This window comes from Periplaneta americana, chromosome 3 (assembly GCF_040183065.1).
Source record: "Periplaneta americana isolate PAMFEO1 chromosome 3, P.americana_PAMFEO1_priV1, whole genome shotgun sequence".
In the NCBI taxonomy this organism is placed as follows: domain Eukaryota; kingdom Metazoa; phylum Arthropoda; class Insecta; order Blattodea; family Blattidae; genus Periplaneta; species Periplaneta americana.
In genome coordinates this window covers 131,440,096-131,461,838 of record NC_091119.1, presented here as the reverse complement: position 1 = coordinate 131,461,838, position 21,743 = coordinate 131,440,096, and the positions used below count along the sequence as shown (strand labels likewise).

General features: G+C 37.3%; 1 long non-coding RNA gene across 2 annotated transcripts; it reads left to right on the top strand.

The window, feature by feature from the left end:
* The first annotated feature begins 1,756 nt into the window (after nucleotides 1-1,756).
* LOC138696534 (uncharacterized) lies at nucleotides 1,757-15,397 on the top strand. 2 transcript variants are annotated; one of them, XR_011331411.1, is made up of 3 exons: nucleotides 1,757-2,891; nucleotides 7,563-7,888; nucleotides 15,024-15,397. It is a non-coding gene; the product is annotated as an uncharacterized lncRNA (long non-coding RNA). The 2 variants fall into 2 exon arrangements; XR_011331410.1 differs by lacking the exon at nucleotides 1,757-2,891 and having other exon boundaries at nucleotides 2,905-7,888.
* Nucleotides 15,398-21,743: the final 6,346 nt, after the last annotated feature.

The window sequence follows — 21,743 nt, the reverse complement described above, 5'->3', positions numbered from 1 at the left end:
CAAAGTGAGAGTCCACGTTTCACAACATACAGAACAACTGGTAATATGTTTCAGACATGAAACTTACATTAAAGAAAACTGTTATGGGCAATAATAATATAACTTCCTATTACTCAAAAAAGGCATGAATAAATGTGGGGGAAAATTATTGTATTGATAGAAAATAATTATTATTACTGAAGAATGTGAATAAGTGATTGGAAATCCTTAAGAGAATCTTTGATGATAGGCCTGCCAGTTATAATACTTTTCAACATTGGACAGTGGGACGGATTTCGATTCTAGCCAGAACAAAATCAATTTTCATATATTCTCATTTTTATGCGTGTCCCATCTCAAATTGTTGCTCATGAATCACAGAATGCTTATTTGTGAGAGAGAAGCTTTGACACTAAACATACGGACGTCACATAATGATGTTGATGATTCCCCTTCGTAACCAGTTTTATCACTCAGTCACGTTGAGATAGTGTAAGAAGCAACTTGTTTTCTGTGATCTTAGAGTGAAATATTTTGTGCTTCTGAAATGGAAAATGAAGAACAAGGTTTGTAGATAATTAGTATATAAATTTTATGTTCATAATAACTTTGAATTTATAGATACGACATGTTAAATTAAGGGCGGCAAATGCGATTTTTTTAAAACTATTATCAAAGTAAAAATTGACTTATAATAGGAGGGTCACATTTATTTTTGTCAGAATGCAGGTTTAAGTATGCACTTTAAGACTAACCTAGTTTCATTTGCTCCTACTGACCACCCTGCATGTGGTTAATTTTTTTCAGATTCGGAACCGCTACTGGTGATTTCGCGCAGTGATCTATTTCCAATACTTGCCAATAAAAGTGGCGACTTAGATGAACTATATAGATATGTTTTGAACAAATTATGTATTGAAACATGTGATTCGAATAGTGAGAAGTGCATTCGTAATATTTTGAAAAATATAAATTATAAATAATTTTAAAAGGCGTTGGATGCAGTGCCACCGTAAAAAAGGAGTACAGTATTTAAAAAAAAAAAACATTGTTCTTGGCTATATATTAATTTAAATTTACCACATACAGTGATAAGAGTCCAGCAAATCTGAACTTCATCAACCATCAAGTAGTTCTGGGAGGGGAAGGCCAAAGAAACTTTTTGAGGAATGTACAGATCGAGGGAAACGAAAAAAAAATCCAATCATTAGGTGACAGGCCCCCAAATCGGGAATTAGTTTTTGCAGCAAAATATTGTCTACAAGCATCTTAATGTTGAAGGAGGGACAGAAATCACTCCAAAGAGAGCAACTAAAATAAAACAGGCTTTTCACTCACCCCCTACAATTAGACTGTATTTAGGCCAGAAGGCTTTGGTATTAGTTATTGAAAACAAACTAACAAAGCAACAATATCTGAACATTTAGAAAGGTGTCAAACTTAGAAACTCAGATATATATCTGTCTTATCAGATCATTAAAAAGAAGAAGGCAGGAATGTTATTCACCTGAAAATTAAACAATTATTACGAAATTTTCTGCAGAAATTGAAGTTCACGCTATTTTGAAAACTACAATTGAGCGTCTAGCAGTATTTCAAAAGGAAGTTCTAGAAGCAAATTTGTCAGGGCAAGAAGAAATTTACACCTGTTATTAAATGAGGTTGCAATGAAAGTAGCAGTCACAGCACATACAAACAATGCTTTGTAGAATTTCATGAAGAAAAGCATCTTTTAGATGCAGACATGTTTTTAATATCGTTATTCCCATTGCAGCTTTATGCATCCTCTATTGGCAATAAAGAATAAAGTTTTGTGGCAAAATCCGAGGCCTTCTTCTACAAGGTTTTTGCAGGCCTATAAAATTATTAATGGCTAAAGAAACTTCCGAGGTGACAATCACAGAAGTTACTGCAATTGAACAGCAGATAAATTCCCTTGTTCCTATTCAAATACCAGTAAATGAATATGAATTAAATGTTATCCCTACACTTATAATGGCAATGGTTGACGGAAAAATATGCAGTGCAATAACTGAAGAATCAACGCAGAAGTGCTGTTTGTGGAGCAATACCGAAAGATATGAACAACCTATATCTTTCACGTGATTATCCCGGTGATCAATCAAATTAGAGATTCGATTTATCACCTCTACATGTCTATATAAAATTTATGGAATGTCTCTTGCATATTTCTTATAGGCTACAAATTAAGAAATGGCAGTCCAGAAGCAACAACAAAGATATTTTTGCAGCTAGAAAAGAAGAAAATTTCGCTCTCAGTTAGGCCTTCTTATTGACAAGCCGAAACCTGGTGGTCCTGGACATCAAATGATGGTAATACTGCACTTAGGTTTTTTGAAAATCCACAAATTACAGCCAATATTACGGGCATTAATGAAGACCTCGTTCACAGATTTTCTGTAATTTTATGCACCATTTCATGTGGATATTCAATATCTACTGAGGCGTTGAAGAGGTAGGGTACACCAATGATACAGCCCACTTATATGTACAATTATATTCATGGTACTACATGCCTTCCTGCGTGCATAAAATACTGATACATGAAGGAAAGATTGCAAAAACTGCGATAGTCTACTTGCTATTGGGATGTTGTCTGGAGATGCTCAAGAGGCAAGACACAAAGATTTACGAAAGTACAGGTTAGCTCACACTAGAAAGTGTCCTAGCTCATGAGAGAAACTTAGATGATGTCCTACACATGTTGTTAGTATCTTCTGATCCCATCATATCTCAGATCAATCGGCATCCAAGTCCAAGAAAATGAAAACTGTCAGTTGAGGTAATTAAAGTGCTATAACTACCAGCTGCGAGTGCTCAACTGCAAGCCCAAGATGAGGACGACACTAGCGCTGGAGAAAAAATTACATGGACCTGTCGAGAACATCTGAGTATGAAGCTTTACAGTATCATATTATATGCAAGTGTATTATTTCACTATTAACTCTTTGTATTCGAATTGTGTAATTAGGACAAGTAGAGGAGCTTTCTTTTTAAATATTGTTGATAATGGTGGTGGTAGTAGTATTTTATCCAAATATTTATTTTTATCTTTCCAACTATATTACTACTTAATGCTACAGATTATTTTGAGGAAGAACATGTTTCTTTTTTCTCAGATGTTTTAGGATGATACATCAAAGCCAGTGAAATAGATTACAGATAAATGGTACTATGTACTAACTTAATTTTAACTTATTTTCAATCATCAAAATATTATAATGCATCGATTCTTTTAAATATATAAAAATTCCTTTATCAAGACATCCGACTGCCTTTGCATTGCCTATAGAGGTCCAGAATAAAATAACAATTTTACAATCATCAGGTCAGAGAGAAGTAATAAAAAAAAACACAATGTAAATTTACAAAGAAATTTAGAGATTAGGTATTATGTAAATGGTTATGCAATATTCCTTCATTACTCCAGGACAGTGGTTCCCAAATGTTTTGAAGGCGCGACCTACTTTTGGGCAAGACGTCTTTTTGCGACCACCTCTATTGAACTGGTAGGGTACTTAACCCCTTTCGAAAAATACAAATAACTTAACTGTAAAATCGAAAACCACGATAATTTTACTCGGAATTAGTGGAAACCACCCAAAGAACCAAAATAGAAAAATATAGTCCAATAATGACATGAAATATTACATGAAGATCATTACTAGTAGCCTACTTCGCTGTTATTTTCGAACACATACTTTGAATGGAATGAGTTTTCAAGGCCAAGATGTTAACATAATAATAGCCAGGGATAAAAATCAAAGGATTTATAAAGAAACTTGATTTCTGGTCAATATCATATGACAAAAAGGAATGTGATGGATTTCAGTGCATTAAAGAACTCGTGGAAAATTTAGCTATGTGTGATATGGCAAATACTGAGTTTTTTTAATTAAGTTTGCACAATTCTAAACAATTTTTTAGTATTTTCTGGAAGACACTCAGAACAATACAACAGTTACAGATGGGTGCTAAATCCATTTTTAGACAGTTGCTTTCAACTAGCTGAAATTAAAAAAAAAAGAAATAAATTTAAATATGTACGTATCTACTGATGGACTGTTAAAACTAGGCTTTTTTTTTTCGCAGAGTGTAGACCAATTGAGGACCGTTTTTGCAAAACTTGCTAACTGAAAAAACTAAATTTTACAGGAGAGACAAAACACTGTAGTAAGCAAATTTTTCTGCTAATTCTCACATAGGAGAAAGCAAGTTTTGAAAAAACGATCACACTTTGACACACTACAATGAAAAGAAATAATCCAATTTTACTAAGACGCCTTTAACATCATGTAGAGGCCTGCCTTATATTAACGAATCCATCAAAATCTCAATTTTGCAAATTTTGCAGTTAGCAAGTTTTGCAAAAACAGTCCTCAGTTATGAATCAAAAGAGTGCATGAATATCTCGAGATTGCAAAAGAATTCTTAAATTTTTTTAACATTTGCAACATCATATTTATGCAAAATAAGCTTCATCAAAACAAAGACGAGAAATTTCACTGGACTTGAAAGTGATACAGTGGATCTCCACAAATAGACACAGCAATGGTCCGTGTGTGAGACGAGATACGAACTCTGTCTTTCTACGGAGTACTGCGGACATTGGTAAACATAAGGGCTGTACAATGTTTTTTGTGGCGTGCAGACCAAATCATAAATAATTAACGTACATAATTTTAAATATACTGTAGTATATGCAAAATATATAACAAAACAATTTCGTGATTAAGTATAATATACGTGATACATTTGAAATATAAAACCACTTCTGGAGGAAAAACTTTAAATGAATCTACATACAGGGCTTTCATTTCAAAACTTCCCACTCTAACTAGTTATTTAAATTGAATTCAATTAAAAAAAAAAAACCACGTACAATTAGATATTGAGGGGGAAGCCTTAAACCAGGCTTAATTGCATTTTAGAGTTCACCTCCCACCCCCTGCCTCCCACCACTTTGAAATTTCAGATGGCACCCCAATATTTTTATGCTTAAGTATGAAAGAGAATTTTATTTATACACCTCATTCATTTGTTTTCGCATCTTTTCTATAGTCACCTGGCAACCTGGATTGTTGATTAGAGCTGAAGAGAATAAAGCTACAAAAACTTATTGAGCATTTCATGTAATAGTTGTGTTTGTGTATTAAATTATTTTAAAATTGTGTATACCATTCAAGAGAGAACATAAATCATCCTTATTGATTAAATTGTGAAAATTACACGAAATAAGCTGTATTTTCATACTGCAATTAACAGGTAATAACAAAGCTTCTTATAATCACTACAGAATGCCTCGTATTTAGATGAATTTTGTTTTATCCCATGCACTGTTCTGATCGAAATGTCAAATTCTTGAGCAGTGGCTCTGATTGATTCACCTTTTTTAAACCGATCTAATATTTGTAACTTCTGCTTCAACATAAGCACACATTTTTTGTTCCCTGCCATGCTACCAACATGTACGAGTATCTGCACACTACTGCACTGGTTCAACTGGTTAGCCCTGTGCAGCACGGGATGGGGTGCATTGACTTACCTTGTATCGTGAAGTATACGAGAGTGAGAGTCTATTTGTGGAGTTGCACTGTATCATATTTATCAAATACAGAGTCCAGATTTGAGAGATACTTTCTGATAAACAGGCATATTTGTAACATAAATAAAATTATTTTTTACTTTACTGTATAACTACTGAAACTTTTTTTTATGTTGAATGTTGTACATGTTTCTGAACACACATTAAGTGTATGTTAATAAGGCGTTTTTTATTTTATTTTGTAAATCTTCTCACGGCTCCCAGTTTGGGAACCATTGCTCTAGGATATTTCTTATTTCCAGTAAGTTAAAATGTTGTTGTTGTTGTTGTTTTCTAATGCCAGGCATTTGACAATGAAGTCATTTGACCTCTTGCACTCCAATATTTGTGAAAATGGCAAGTTGTAGCCGATTTAAGTGAACACCATATTTTAACGTTTTGGTGGCTACTTCATTCACACACAACCCCCAGAATGTCTGGTCGATGGGTCCATTGGACCTAGCTGGGAGATCTTGTTGATCACCAGCTTTCCCTCCTTAAGCCACTGGAGGACGATTTTAGTGCCATAGCAGGTCAGCACTAGGAACAGAAAAGTAGAAAGAGGAGGAAGGAAAGGGAAATGAACCCCTAGGCCTCGAATGCTCTAATGCCATCGGGATCGTAGAAACTAAGAGTTCAGTCAGAGGACTGGATAGGAAAGGGTAAAGAGGGAATTAGGTATTGGATAGAGGAAAATTATACCAAATTCAGTCATTAACTCATCAAACTGACCAGTGCTAATTGATGAGTAGCCCCTCCCTTTAGTTCAGCTCGTAAAATTATGCTTACTAACAGCTGCACCACGGGAAGGTAGGGATGGGACATTGGGTATTTGTCCAGGTTGGTTCCTTAAAGCTTCAATGGGAAGGAATGGAATTTAACAAAGTGCTCAAGACCTGAGTGAAGGTTCTGTACAAATGTGAGGTGCAAAACACGTCAGCTAGAGCTGGACTTGAGCTCGGGGCACTTACAGCAGAGAGGTCGGACTTTGGCGGCAAAGTGTTAATAAAGAGTCTCTCAAAAATGTAAAAATTCTGATTTGCGATAAAATTATTTTAAAGTTTATAATATGCATTCTGAATTTGTAGTAGCCACTTATAAACTAAATTTCTGACTTAGGATAAAGATATCATGATGAAATCTTCACTATAGTATTCCTCAAGAAACCGTAAATTTTTTGACATCATATTAAAAGAGAAATGAAGAAAATGACCAAAACTCAATAGCAGATCCCCTTAAATGGAATATGACTTTTTTTTTCCCCCCTAAATGTTGATATCAATTTCATCTGTACTCGTATAATTATCCTGTCCATTATATTTGAAATGTTTAATTATTCACATATTAATTTGTTTTGTGTCCCAAAGGTCTATAACCATGTCACTGTTATTTCCTACATGGCTTCTCTTTTTTTAGGTCTTAAGCTGACTGCGTTGTACATTCTACATACCTGCGGCCAATGACATGATGTGCATGTTTAAATGTAGTCGAGCTGCAATGTGGTTGGCTGCCAGAAATAATAATGACGTGGCTGTAGTAATTTCATCTCTGCTTGAGTTCTTTGCCTCTGCATAGTTGTCAGAACCAAACTTTCTGATTCATACAAAAAAGTAGGATCGCTAGTTATTAATAATGACCTAGTAAAAAATATGGATTTCATTCTTTTTTGCTTGTTTGAAAGTAATGTAAGCAAAGCGGTAGGTAGGGACCAAGGTTAGGAATAAGAAAAACTGTGTTACAACTCAACAGTGATTGAATATAAAGTATCAGTGATGTTCAGTGTTTCATTTGTTTTATTTAGTATAGATCCAGTCACACTATACCTCTTTATTTGTGTTACAAAACCATACTCGCAAGCGGGGTAGTGAGACAATTGAAATCAAATAATTCAACAAATAGAATCACTTTTGTACATTAATTCACTCAAATTATACAAATTATTATGTCAACACTGATTCTCCTAAATTCTGCATTACAGAATGAAGATTAATTAAATCATGCCATGACAGCTCATGGAGGCCCAAGACTATCACACCAACTGTTCACATGTCTCAACAGATGTAAACGATCATCCAACAGTACAGGGGTAAAATGTGGTCAACACACCTGTTAAAGTTGGCTTACAAAACCTCACAATGCTGAGTGAGCATGAATCCCACACCACTGGCCAGAATTTCGTGAGAAAATTTATTTCCCGACGAAGATTCGAACCAGCACTCATTTCATATCACCAGTCCAAGACATGACACCTTAGACCGCACAGCATAGGACACAGAATGAAGATGCTTCAATGTTAAAAGACTTGTAAGTCTTAAATTGTGCCAATAATTTAACATAGAACAATTTAATTAATTGTTACCATAACAGATATATTCTGTAGGACCAAAAATTAATCTTTACATAGAATAATTTGACGTGAATGAAAAATTATGAAAGCCCAGATAATGAAAAGATGTGGCTGCATTGTAACTTCATTAACCCTGATATGCAATGTTAAGAATCTGTACACAAACAGTGAATTCACATTTAACGAAAATGAAGTTATTCGTGTAACTATTCTTCAGTTCTGAAATATTTTCTTAGTATCACATGATACTACAAATAAACATTAACCACCCACAGTTTATTTTCACTGTGAAATCTCTCATTTGCAAGACCCGGATTTGAACGACATATCTCTTGTTTGGTATTTTGCAGATAGCACTCAATTATTTTCAAATTCTTATCATGCCACTTTTGTTGCAAAAAAGTGTATAACGTTTCTCTCATTTTTTTCAATTTTGCATAACTATTTTATTATTAACTTTTAAACTTGCAATTCACTTTCAATGTTTGTTGCATAGCAATTGAAGGATACACGGGAAAAACGAACAATATCACAATTCCTTTAAGGCTGATGTCGTTATCTAATTCACTGTATTACTACTAACTTTAATGTTATTTTTACCAAAAGTGGTAAAGGAGAATTAAAACCACAGATACACTCATCATTTCCTTCATTTCAAGTAGAAACACCAATAAATTTTGCAGTTATATACTGAAATAGATCATTGTCTCACCTTTAATGGAAATGTGACATTATTTGTTTTTCCCGTGTACCCTTCAATTATGAAAAGGATGAACCTATCACCAGAAGGAATAGCAAAAGGTATACTATTAAAAACACTCCCTAATATCTCACCACAGCAGTATGAAAACAAACACATACGAAGCACTAAAAGTTTGTACTGTAACTATTTCAAAATACAGTTACACGTTTCTACAAATATAACTGAATTAGTTTATAGAGTCTAAACTTATTCTGCTAAAATTAAATTACAAAGATGCACGCCATATTGATTTTTCTGCAATCTACAGAACAGTATTGGAAAAAATCCAACTGCTAAATTAGTGAATACTCATACTGCGAAATGTTATCAAAGACATAAAAAGTGAGGTTAATTCACTTGAAAATATTTTACTGTTGTGTAATTTAATAAATAATGCTGTTCACTTTATAGAGCAGGTATGCTCAAAATTGTAAAAGCTCCGATTACACGGATGATGCACTGCATAACACAGACAGTGTACGGACTGGGCTACATTGCAACACCGCCTGTGGCATTGCTCTCATAGCTCTCATACTCTTACAAATACGGATAATAAACTGAATTTGAAAAAGGAAAGAATGTACACTGTACTATTCAGTTATTACATTGTGTATTATATTTAATATAGTTATGATATTATTATATCATAGATAATGTTATTTTCATATTCCACCATACATTGCGATCTGTTCAACATGTGGATTCTTTTCTGTAAGTAATCGGAAATCTATTTCCAACAAATTTACTGCAATGCGCAGCTGACTCGAAAGATGCTCATCTGTTAATCGGGATCTATGTTTGGATTTAGCAACTTTCATTCTCTAAAATAATTCTTCGTACACGTATGTCGAGGCAAAGGTACCTAACATAGTGATAGAGAATATGCTAATCTTGGGATATTTAGTTTTGTTAATTTTTTAATACTTCTATGCTTGTCAAGTCATATTGTCTGCATTTAGTTCTGAATTCTACGTTACTTTGTAAATCAATTAACTCGTCCTGGACCTGCACTGTCACGGATTGTACTAAATTTACTATGAAGGATTAACAAAAAGATTATTATCACTTTCCATACGTCTAAAATCACTAAATCTATGTTCTGTGAATTCAAATTTGAGTTGTTCCAGTACAGAGATATAATTAACTATATTTTGTTCAGGCACCATACATCTCTTTACAAGGGTTTTAGTGCCTTAGCTAATTCCCAACATACTACATAACTTGCTCCTAAACATAGACTCTAAATTGTTCGACTCTCTTCAATGTTTGGCCTTTCATTAAGTGCTTTCAATTCTTGAAACTGTAATGTCTTTGACAAATTATTTTATCATAACATGTATTTTTGTTGGAATAAAATCACCACAATAATAATAATAATAATAATAATAATAATAATAATAATAATAATAATAATAATAATAATTGTAATAGACCTAACAACAGTAGGTAATAACAATGCTGCTGCTATTAATAATAACGTTGGTATATGAATACATATTACAGAAAACAGCTTCCCTGTCACTTCGGCATGTTGTGGATGGGAGAGCGCATAATGTCATTTTATGTTGCTCAGTAGTATTCCTGACAGTACCTTACAACATAGTAAACACTTTACCGAACGCAAAACAATTAATAGTCTTCCTCCCACACTGTACGGAATGGCCATTTGCTTACAGAACGTTTTGACTCTGTCATTGTCCCGCACTGTTCGTACGTTACTAAGTACTTGAACTGCCTTCCGCAGTCATCCGTCGAGCTTCGAACGAGGAACAGCACGCTCTACATTAGAAGGTTGTGAATACAGAACGTAATCGGGAGTCAGAGAATGAGCATACCTGTTATAGAGTAAAGATATCCCATGATACCAGTATTGGACATTGTATGGAGGCATGGAGGTAAAGTTCACGTTTTCTCCTTGCATGAGAAAGAATTGATGTGGTCAGTATCATGCTCTGGCCACATTTTGACCACAGAAAGAATTGGTACTCAAGTGGCTGAGTGGTTAGCTTCTCTGCCTTTCACAGTAATGACCTGGGTTAGATTTCCATCTCGGGGATATAGACCTACTGTTTCCCTTCACCAATGTCATGATTTCACTAACACTCAACAATCACCCTTTATTCTATGAGGTACTGAGCCAGGCCTACAGAACAAATACAAAATTGCTAGAAAAATACGTTGTACGTTTGTATTTGTTGTTGTTTAGTCCACTGTCCGAAGACAGGTATGAACCTCACAAGTGATACCAACAAGGCACTACTTATGAGGAAACTAGGTCAGGAGATAATGGGGTAGGGTGACCGTTCCTTTCCCCATATATTATATTTAATAAATACAATTGCCACCAGCATAGCTCAGTCAGCTGAGGTGCTTGCTTGCTAATCCAAAGTTGGGATTAGGCTTGGGTTAATTACCTGGTTGGGTTTTTCCGAGGTTTTCCCCAACCGTAAGGTGAATGTCAGGTAATCTATGGCGAATCCTCGACTTCATCTCGTCAGATACCATCTCACTATCAGCAATCCCAACAACACTAAATAACTAGTACAGCATAGTCAATTAACCAATAAAATAAATGCAATTAATTTGATAGGAAGTGAGTGTGTCCTGGAAGTTATGAGAAAAATTCCGCCATCCAATGGACTCGAATCCAGGAGCTTCCAGTCTAAAGTCCATTGTTTTATCATATGAACTACTACAGCCCCAAATTTATGGGCTAATTTTTGCAACTTATAAGTTCCTTTAAACTGTTTCAAGGTAATGTCAATTTAGAGAGAAAAGCGGCATTTTTTTTTTAAACAAAAGCTAGACTCTTTGTTTCAACTTTACAGCGCACTGGTTTTTCACCTGAGTGACAACGCATATGTTTTGTTAAGTCATAACTCTGAACACATCTCCAATCACATTCAGTACTCAGATAACGTTTTCCTCCCATGTGGGCCCTCAAATGGTTAATGAGGGTACTACGACGTCCAAAATTGTTGCCGCACACAGTACAATGGTAGGGTTTTTCGCCTGTGTGACTCCACATGTGTTTAGTGAGCATATCACCACGACTGAAGCTCCTCCCACACACAGTACATAGATACGGTTTTTCTAGTGTGTGTATCCTCATGTGCTTTCTCAAACAGCTACCAAAACCGAACGACTCTCCACACACAGAACAACAATATGGTTTTTCACCAGTATGAGTCCGTAAGTGGCCTTGAAGCTGATGCTTTAATGTGAAAATTTTCCCACAATCATGACAAAGGAATCGCTTCCTGTCCACTTCTGGTTTAGGCTGTGTCTGTAACTCCTCTACTCTGACTTTACTCCAAATGTCTTTCGAAACGTCCTTTATACAGTTGTCTTCCTGTAAACAAGTTTCATTAGAAGCCTTAGCTTTTTTTAAATCTTTATTCATCTCTTAGTAGAATTCTTTGCAGAGTTAACTGTTGTGGGCTGTACAGAATTTCCCTTCTGTCGTTTTTGAGATTCTTTTACATCTGAATTCGAATCATGTTTCTGCATCCTTGTAACATTTCTACTATATTTTCTTCCAGAAAATTGCATGTCAGTTTTCATTTTAAATTTTCCCACCACAGGAACATGGATCCTCTTCTTTGTGCCAGTGTTTCCATTTGAGTTCGTTCCAGCTGGAAGACTGGACAAAAGACCTTCGGTGCTTTCAAAAAGCCATCTTCTTCAGGTAATCTGTCACAGAGAAAATCAAGTTAAGTAGGCCTAGAATATAAAGGGTGATTCACATAAAAGGTTACAAGCCAATATCTCTTAAATGGATAAATAAAACTAAATGCTGATTTTTTTCAATCTTTATAACAGCAAGAGACCTTTCAAAAAATTACATTGGAAACTTTTCAGTGTTTACTCTTCATGAGGAATTTGGGAGGGGGAGGAGGGTAAGTTTAGAATTTCAAATGAAATTACTATAATTTTTGGAAATTCTGATTTTTCTTTTTTATTATGTAACTTTCATCCAAAATATTTTCCTCCACAGTACAGTAGAATATTGAGAAGTACAATATTAGGCATTTGAAATTTCGAAGGCATACTAGGTAAAAGTATGAAAGAAGTAAAAATTTCAGAGATTTCATTTTACGTCACTTCATTAAGTGCTCAAAATAATGGTGGTGGTGGTGGTGGTGGTGGTGGTGGTGGTGGTGGTGGCAGCATCATTAGTAATAATACTTACTTACTTACTGGCTTTTAAGGAACGCGGAGGTTCATTGCCGCCCTCACATAAGCCTGCCATTGGTCCCTATCCTGAGCAAGATTAATCCAGTCTCTACCATCATATCCCACCTCCCTCAAATACATTTTAATATTATCTTCCCACCTATGTCTCGGCCTCCCCAAAGGTCTTTTTCCCTCCGGCCTCCCAACTAACACTCTATATGCATTTCTGGATTCACTCATATGTGCTACATGTTCTGCCCATCTCAAACATCTGGATTTTATGTTCCTAATTATGTCAGGTGAAGAATACAATGCGTGCAGCTCTGCGTTGTGTAACTTACTCCATTCTCCTGTAACTTCATCCCTCTTAGCCCCAAATATTTTCCTAAGAACCTTATTCTCAAACACCCTTAATCTCTGTTCCTCTCTCAAAGTGAGAGTCCAAGTTTCACAACCATACAGAACAACCGGTAATATAACTGTTTTATAAATTCTAACTTTCAGATTTTTTGACAGAAGACTAGATGACAAAAGCTTCTCAACCGAATAATAACATGCATTTCCCATATTTGTTCTGCATTTAATTTCCTCCCGAGTGTCATTTATATTTGTTACTGTTGCTCCAAGATATCTGAATTTTTCCACCTCTTCGAAAGATAAATCTCCAATTTTTATAGTTCCATTTCGTACAATATTCTGGTCACGAGACATAATCATATACTTAGTCTTTTCGGGATTTACTTCCAAACCTATCGCTTTACTTGCTTCAACTAGAATTTCCGCTTTTTCCCTAATCGTTTGTGGATTTTCTCCTAGCATATTCACGTCATCCGCATAGACAAGAAGCTGATGTAACCCATTCAACTCCAAACCCTGTCTATTATCCTGAACTTTCCTAATGGTCAATAATAATAATAATAATAATAATAATAATAATAATAATGACTTACATTAACATCTAAATACTTGTTAATAACGTTTTATTAAGGTTTTTTCTAACATTTGACAACATACTTGTTCCTTTGTATCTTCTTTGGTTGTAGGTGCTGTAGGCATGACTTTTTGTTTTATGTACCTCATAAAAAATAATCAAGTAAGCAGGCTGGCCATGTGACAGGTCCAGCACTTCCAATTCATATGTAATCTAACTTCTTATTTAACAGTTCATGCATACATCTTGCAAAATGTGGTGAGGCATCATTCGCTTTTCACGTGACTTAGTTCATACGTCTCTTATTCTTTGTGGCTACAACATTTTGTTTAGGAGCATGTAATATTTAACCAACAACGATTGAATCATATTACAACTAGGGGCTAGGCAATGTTGCTTAAGCACAAATGACTCCTGTTGTTCCAGGAGATTAAAAAGCTGCGACCTCCATGAAAAGGGGTATAGTAATGTTCTTACATTGAGAGATAAGAGTGGTTAACTTATACCATTTAAAATTCTAAAGTAAACCCCCTTGGGGATGAAGGGGGGCACACTGTGCCGTTTTATTTCGGCACATCTTTCTTTTCCTTTCTATTTCTTTTACATTTTTCTATCTTTATACTTTTCTCTGTTAGTTTTAATTATTCTAACTCTTCATAGATGACTTGTAGTTTTTTCGTTTCTGATCTAGTTCTTCTTACTTCTCGTAGATGACTTCTTTCCTCTCACCTTTCTGTTTTCCCGTAGTCTATGGTGTTCTTTCTTGTAATCTATGGAGAGTTGAAAACAAGGGCCTAGCCTATGGCTGGTGAGTGATTGGTTGATTCCCTGGGGAGAATTAGTATTTATTGCTGATTGGTTGATACCCTGGGGAGAATTTAGTATTTTTCATTACGTTATCCGATTGATTAAGATAGAGACGCCGTTTGGTATTTCGCCTGTGAAGCGAGTTGTTCGGGCTAATGGCGTCAGTACGCTAGAGGGATGGCTTGGAGGTAGAACATGTGTTGTAAAGGGCACGAGCTCCTATGTAGGCCGGGGATCGAACTGGGTTCGATAAGTCTACTAGTAGCTGCGTAGTCCAACGTGTTGTGGGATCCTGCGAGTGTATCGCAGAAGATATTCGTGTGGAGTTTAGCGGAGAGTTTTGTGATGTACTAATTATCTTGAACTGCATTCATTTTTCTGTCTGACTAGCATGCAGTCAACTCTGGTTAAATACCGGTCTGTATTTTTATTTCAGGTTATTCTTTCTCTAGCTGTGATATAACTAAAAGTCTACCACAAACTACAAGGAGTTCAGTGAGATGGTTTTGGTTTACGTTTTACTTAGTTATTGCAGCAGAACGAATTTGACGAGTATGAAATTCACAATGAAGGCACCCATTGTTGTGTGACGTTTGAGGGGTGGCCAATTTGAGTGTAACGGCTATGTGTGTGCTGAGTGTTGTTACATCAAGGTTGTATGACAAGATGGATGCCAGCGAGGGGGAGTATCTGCCTGTGTAAGGTAATTAGCTGGATTTGATTAACATTACTCTGTGAAGAAGATATTTTCTGTGCTACGAATTTATTTTGTTGTTTATTCTAAATAAATGGTTGTGTTTAACATAGGGAGTGTGTGTTGTTACTTAACTACCTCGACACGTAGATTACCATCCTGATCATAACGTTTCATGGCAGGGTTATTTGGTATTATTAAGATATTTATCTTTTATTTTATTAACAAAGAAGACCAACCAGACCCAGCGATGGTTCAGTGTTAGCAGAATTGCGTGGTTATGATCGGCGTTTGGAATCTCAAAGCCGAGGTACTTGGGATTGTGCTGTTTTGTTGTTTTTTGTATTTCAAGATGGATGCTGGAATGGTGGAGTGGCGCGCCCTCCGTAAAGATGAGTTGCTATATGAGTTGAGAGCACGTGGTGCGGAGGTTACTCGAACGCGGATGTCACCACTCTCCTAGCCAAAGCTAGGGAACCGGGGTTCGTTTCCCAGCAGACTCCGCGGAAATACCCCCAGTACTGTATCGCTAGTGAACTTTTCAAATCTGTAGAAATCGTGGAGTCCTTTTCGGAATTTCTGGAGGAGTTGAGGGTCGATTTTCAGAAGGATCGTTTTAGAAGAATATGGAACAGGGTGATTCACTGGGAATTACGACTGAAAGATATACTCGAGGTTAAGTTGGAAGTTGTAGATAGGGAAAAGTTCGAGAAGGAAATGCAGAGATTGGGGATAGTGAAAATGGAACTAACGAATTTGAAAAAGAGTAGGAGCCAGGAGACCACGAGAGAGCAGAAACAGGGTTCAGGGGTGGCCAATGAAGCTTAAGTCCCTGTGAAAGTTTCCAATCTCGACAGGAAGAAGGACTACCTTAGCTTGATTTTTTCTAACATGCCTAATCCTTTTGAATCTGTTCTGAAAAAAGGGATGGTTTTCTCCGTTAGTAGTATACAGGCAGTCATGCATTTTCTGAGGGTGTTAGTGCAGTTTAAGGGTATATGTAGAGCTTTTCATTTGGATGAGGCCTCGCTATTACATCTGATGTTCCCTTTTGCTAATGGAGTGTTAACTAACAGAGTATTGGCGGCCATTGAAGACGAAAAAACCTTGCTAGATTTTCATAAGGATATCCTGAACGAGTTCATTCCTGACAAGACTCGTCATCTTCTGTTCTGGGAGTATTTCTACCGTAAACAAGGTGACAGTGAGACCCTACTTGAATACGTGGAAGAGTTAAAAGTCATCGAAAAGGTTTTTGTAGCTGGGTTGACGGAAAGTCAGATAGTGGACGCTGCGTTGTCAGGGGCGCGCGATCCCGAGATCAGGGCTCAATATCTAAGTGCCAACCGGCCGCAGATCTTCCTTCAGCTCGATGCGTTATGTGTGCGGAATCAGGCGATACTAGATAGTGGTGCCCTGGCAGAAACCACCCCGACTAGATCCGTCGTTTTGGGACAGGGCAATAGGTGTTTTGTTTGTAACAAAGCAGGGCATTTTGCCCGTGAATGTAATCGACGGAGTCACGTGGAGCAAAATCAGAGAAAGAGTGAAGAAGTTGTTCGGGTTGTGTCTCGTGAGATAAGTGCCCCCTCGCGGTCAGTGCCCCATTGCTAGGGCTCAGTTAGGTGGAGAGTTAGTGGAGGTGTTGTTGGACACAGGCAGTGTCGTTTCTTTGGTTAGTTTAGAATTAGTGTGGAAGAAGGGATGGGAGATTATCCCTGGGAACATGGTGTTGTTCTCGGCTACTTCCCAGTCTCTTTCGGTCAGTGCTCGTGTCAGTTTGAAAGTTAAGGTTGGACAGGTAGTTTGCGAATTTAGTTTCTGGGTTGTCGAAGGTTTGGTTAACCCCACCATCTTTGGCGCTGATTTCATGGTGGAGACAGGGCTTATTGTAGACATCCCACAGGAGGAATTTTATTTTAAACATGCTTCGGAGATCAAATTCCACTTTGCTAATCGATGTAAGGCACCCAAATTGCTTCCAGTTGGGGCATCGGTGGACCTTGTTGCTCATAGGGATGAAGGGGAAAGTCAGGAAGTAGATTCGAGTTCCTTGGGGAAAGATCGGGTCTGCGTTGGTCAGCCGGAACTGAGTGGTTCTCCAATTGTACTTCCGGAGTTGAGTGAAGTTCCCTTGCCGTTTTCAGGAGTTACGAAGTCTCTACACCACGATCCAGATCCCGGAGTCAGTTTGGAACGTTTTCGGGAGGAACGGGATAGGATAACTTGCGAGTTGGGAAAGGGTATAACTTGTTATACCGCTAAAAGTTATCGGGAACCAAAGCCAGGGGTTACCAGGGGATTTATAGCCGCTGTGTCAGTTCCCCGTTTAAAGTTGGGTTTTGTGGCGCCCAAGAAGACTTTCTCCGCGCCCACGATTCTCTGCTTAAGGAAGTGCGGGGTGCGCGGCACCAACCACATGGTCAGGGGTTTTTCCCCATGAATGTAACACCTGTGTGGCACCGGGTCAGAATACCGCCACTGCAGCCCATGCATGAAGTAAAAGTCTTCTAAAATGGGCACCTTTTCCCCCTAAGGGAATGTAAAAGGGGAAAAAGTTAGGTTAAGTTATGTGAGTGTGGTCTGGTCAGTTTAGCCGTCCCAGGGTTTTGCGTTGTGACGGATGGCGAAACGACACTGCAGACGGATTTTGGGAGTGACGTCAGAGAGGTTGCGTGAGTGAGATCTGGTCAGTTTGGCCGTACCAGGTTTTTCATTGTGACGGATGGCCAAACGACACTGCAGACGGAATTTTGTGTTCAGATCAGAACTGGTTCGGGTTTCTGATAACTCTGTTATTACAGAGCTGTATACCTAAATGTCTCATTTAGTGAGCTAAGGGTTGTTTTAATTACTATTAAAACAACCCTGCACCAAACGGTGGTATTTACTAAAACTACCCAGTAAAAGTTTGTACTAGAGTGTATCATGAGTGGACGGTGTGATGAGTATTGTGTACTAACCTGGTTTTGTCACGAAGGAGTGTGTTACCTTTTATATTCATGAACGGGCAGTGGATACATATATGATTGTGCATATCATCAAGAGGAAGTGATAAAATGGCTGAAAAGACTATTATACCAGAAATGGTCATATGTGAAGCAAGTTATAGACATCACTTAAAAGTTTGTATTGTTCACGTGTTTTCCTTCGTTTCAAGTTTATCTTATTCACTTTGACATTGTTGTATTATTAAGTATTTCTATGTTTTTGAGTTCTATATTGTTACGTGTGTTTTTAGTTCTAGGTTGGCTTTTATGTATCATCACAGCTCGAGCTAGTTATTTTGGGGGTCGTTTATTCGCAAAATTTATCTTTTCCTTTTTCTCTTCTCTCTTTATATGTTTTATCGTCTTCTCTTTCGTGTCCTCTATCATTTGTAGCTTACTTTCTTTCTAATTTCTTTTCTCTACTTGTTTCTCTTCTTCCTTTCTGTCACTTTAAGATGTTGCTGTTTATGTTTGTTTGGCTTTGTTGCATCGATCACGTTTGTGGTGGATATATTTACTGATTGCGCCAAAGGTGGAAGTGTGCTGTGACTATAACCCAGAGGTCCGTGGATCGAAGGAATTTAGTTGGTTGGGGTTACTGCGACGGACTGCAGTCATTCCAAAGGGCCAAGTGGGTCGCGGGGGAGCACGGTGGGGATACCGCCTCTACCCGTGGACACTCGGTGCCTAAACGATTTATGTTCGACCGTCTGGATGGGTTGCAGCAGTGGCGTCAGTGCTGGTTGTGCACTTGGAAGATACAGTACCTAGTGGCTTGTGATGGGACATAGTTGGGGATGAGCTCCCTTTTTGGTAGCCTACTTGTCCACACAGCATCTTTGGACCTGGAGTTGGCGCTGTTCAGGAACTGCGCCAGTTTTGGGGGGGGGGAGTCTGTGCTGTTTTATTTTGGCACGTCTTTCTTTTCCTTTCTATTTCTTTTACATTTTTCTATCTTTATACTTTTCTCTGTTAGTTTTAATTATTCTAACTCTTCATAGATGACTTGTAGTTTTTTCGTTTCTGATCTAGTTCTTCTTACTTCTCGTAGATGACTTCTTTCCTCTCACCTTTCTGTTTTCCCGTAGTCTATGGTGTTCTTTCTTGTAATCTGTGGTGAGTTGAAAACAAGGGCCTAGCCTATGGCTGGCGAGTGATTGGTTGATTCCCTGGAGAGAATTAGTATTTATTGCTGATTGGTTGATACCCTGGGGAGAATTTAGTATTTTTCATTATGTTATCCGATTGGTTAAGATAGAGACGCCGTTTGGTATTTCGCCTGTGAAGCGAGTTGTTCAGGCTAATGGCGTCAGTACGCTAGAGGGATGGCTTGGAGGTAGAACGTGTGTTGTAAAGGGCACGAGCTCCTATATAGGCCGGGAATCGAACTGGGTTCGATAAGTCTACTAGTAGCTGCGTAGTCCAACGTGTTGTGGGAACCTGCAAGTGTATCGCAGAGGTTGCAGCAGTGGCATCAGTACGCTAGAGGGATGGCTTGGAGGTAGAACGTGTGTTGTGAAGGGCACGAGCTCCTATGTAGGCCGGGGATCGAACTGGGTTCGATAAGTCTACTAGTAGCTGCGTAGTCCAACGTGTTGTGGGATCCTGCAAGTGTATCGCAGAAGATATTCGTGTGGAGTTTAGCGGAGAGTTTTGTGATGTACTAATTATCTTGAACTGCGTTCATTTTTCTGTCTGACTAGCATGCAGTCAACTCTGGTTAAATACCGGTCGGTATTTTTATTTCAGGTTATTCTTTCTCTAGCTGTGATATAACTAAAAGTCTACCACAAACTACAAGGAGTTCAGTGAGATGGTTTTGGTTTACGTTTTACTTAGTTATTGCAGCAGAACGAATTTGACAAGTATGAAATTCACAATGAAGGCACCCATTGCTGTGTGACGTTTGAAGGGTGGCCAATTTGAGTGTAACGGCTATGTGTGTGCTGAGTGTTGGTTACGTCAAGGTTGTATGACAAGATGGATGCCAGCGAGGGGGAGTACCTGCCTATGTAAGGTAATTAGCTGGATTTGATTAACATTACTCTGTGAAGAAGATATTTTCTGTGCTACGAATTTATTTTGTTGTTTATTCTAAATAAATGGTTGTGTTTAACATAGGGAGTGTGTGTTGTTACTTAACTACCTCGACACGTAGATTACCATCCTGATCATAACGTTTCATGGCAGGGTTATTTGGTATTATTAAGATATTTATCTTTTATTCTATTAACAAAGAAGACCAACCAGACCCAGTGACGGTTCAACACTACTGAAAAGTTGTCGATGGAATTTCTCACAGATCCTCTTCCTATTACGAAGCATTTAGTTTTATTGATCCATTTAAGAGATACTGACTTGTAACACTTTATGTGAGCTACTCTGTATGCACATTATAATGCACCACATCATACCAACGACACACTCCTATGTGCATTCAATAGGATACACGGAGATATAATTTCCATGCTTGACCTCAGCATTAAGAGGTAATGTAGTCAGTATATTGCTTTGACCACCTTTTATATTTTGGAAAGATCTGGTATTCAATCAGGCATTGAACACCAGAACCGTTCTGGAAGTTATGACGAAATTAAATGCTTCCTTCACCTGGGCTTTAACCAGGTTCTTCCAGTCTGTATTGAATCTACCTTCGTCTTCAATTGAAGAGAGAGAGAAAAGGAATCATATTTGTTGAAACCATTAATGACTACATTTACTTGCCTCCAGTTCTGTTGTCAAGTCATTCAAGCAGATTTCAGCATTACTAATGACCTCAACATGTATTATTTCATTTCCTCCGCTTTTTTTCTCTTGAAGACAAAGTTAGATTCAAACTTTAAAAATCGTGCTTTCCATATATCGTCACTGCACCTCCAAAATCCTCTATGTGTTTTTTTAAAACGATTTTGTAGTAGAAAGAAAAAAGCATCGTTACTCTTAATTTTCTTGATTTTCAAAGCTACTTTCAGTATAACTTCAATAAATGCAAGAAAAGTGATTAAATTATACCGCAAATAGGTTTGAAAATCAAGGAAATTAAAAGTAACATTTGCTTTTCTTTTTCTCTTGCAAATTATTTAAAAAAAACACAGCGGATTTTGGAGGCACAGTGATGATATAATTAGTAATGTGTGGTTGATGGTCAGCTGAATTTCAATACCGAGTACAGAATGAGTAGTATTTGAATTCATATGGTGAAAAGTACATAAAAATTAATTTTAAAAGTCACAATAAAATGTGAAGTACCGGTACAATATTTACAGTCTATTCAGTTAAGTACCTTAACAATTCAGGAGAAATGTGAAATTAAGTGCCGTAGAAGTCTACACCTGTGCTAGATATAAAACTCTGTTTGACAAGCCGACAAAAAGAATATACGAGGAGGTTTAATTGTGATGTGTATAAGAAGTTTGTGTGGTTGAAAGGCTGTGATATTAAAAATGCGCTATTCTGTTTTCCATGTCTTTTG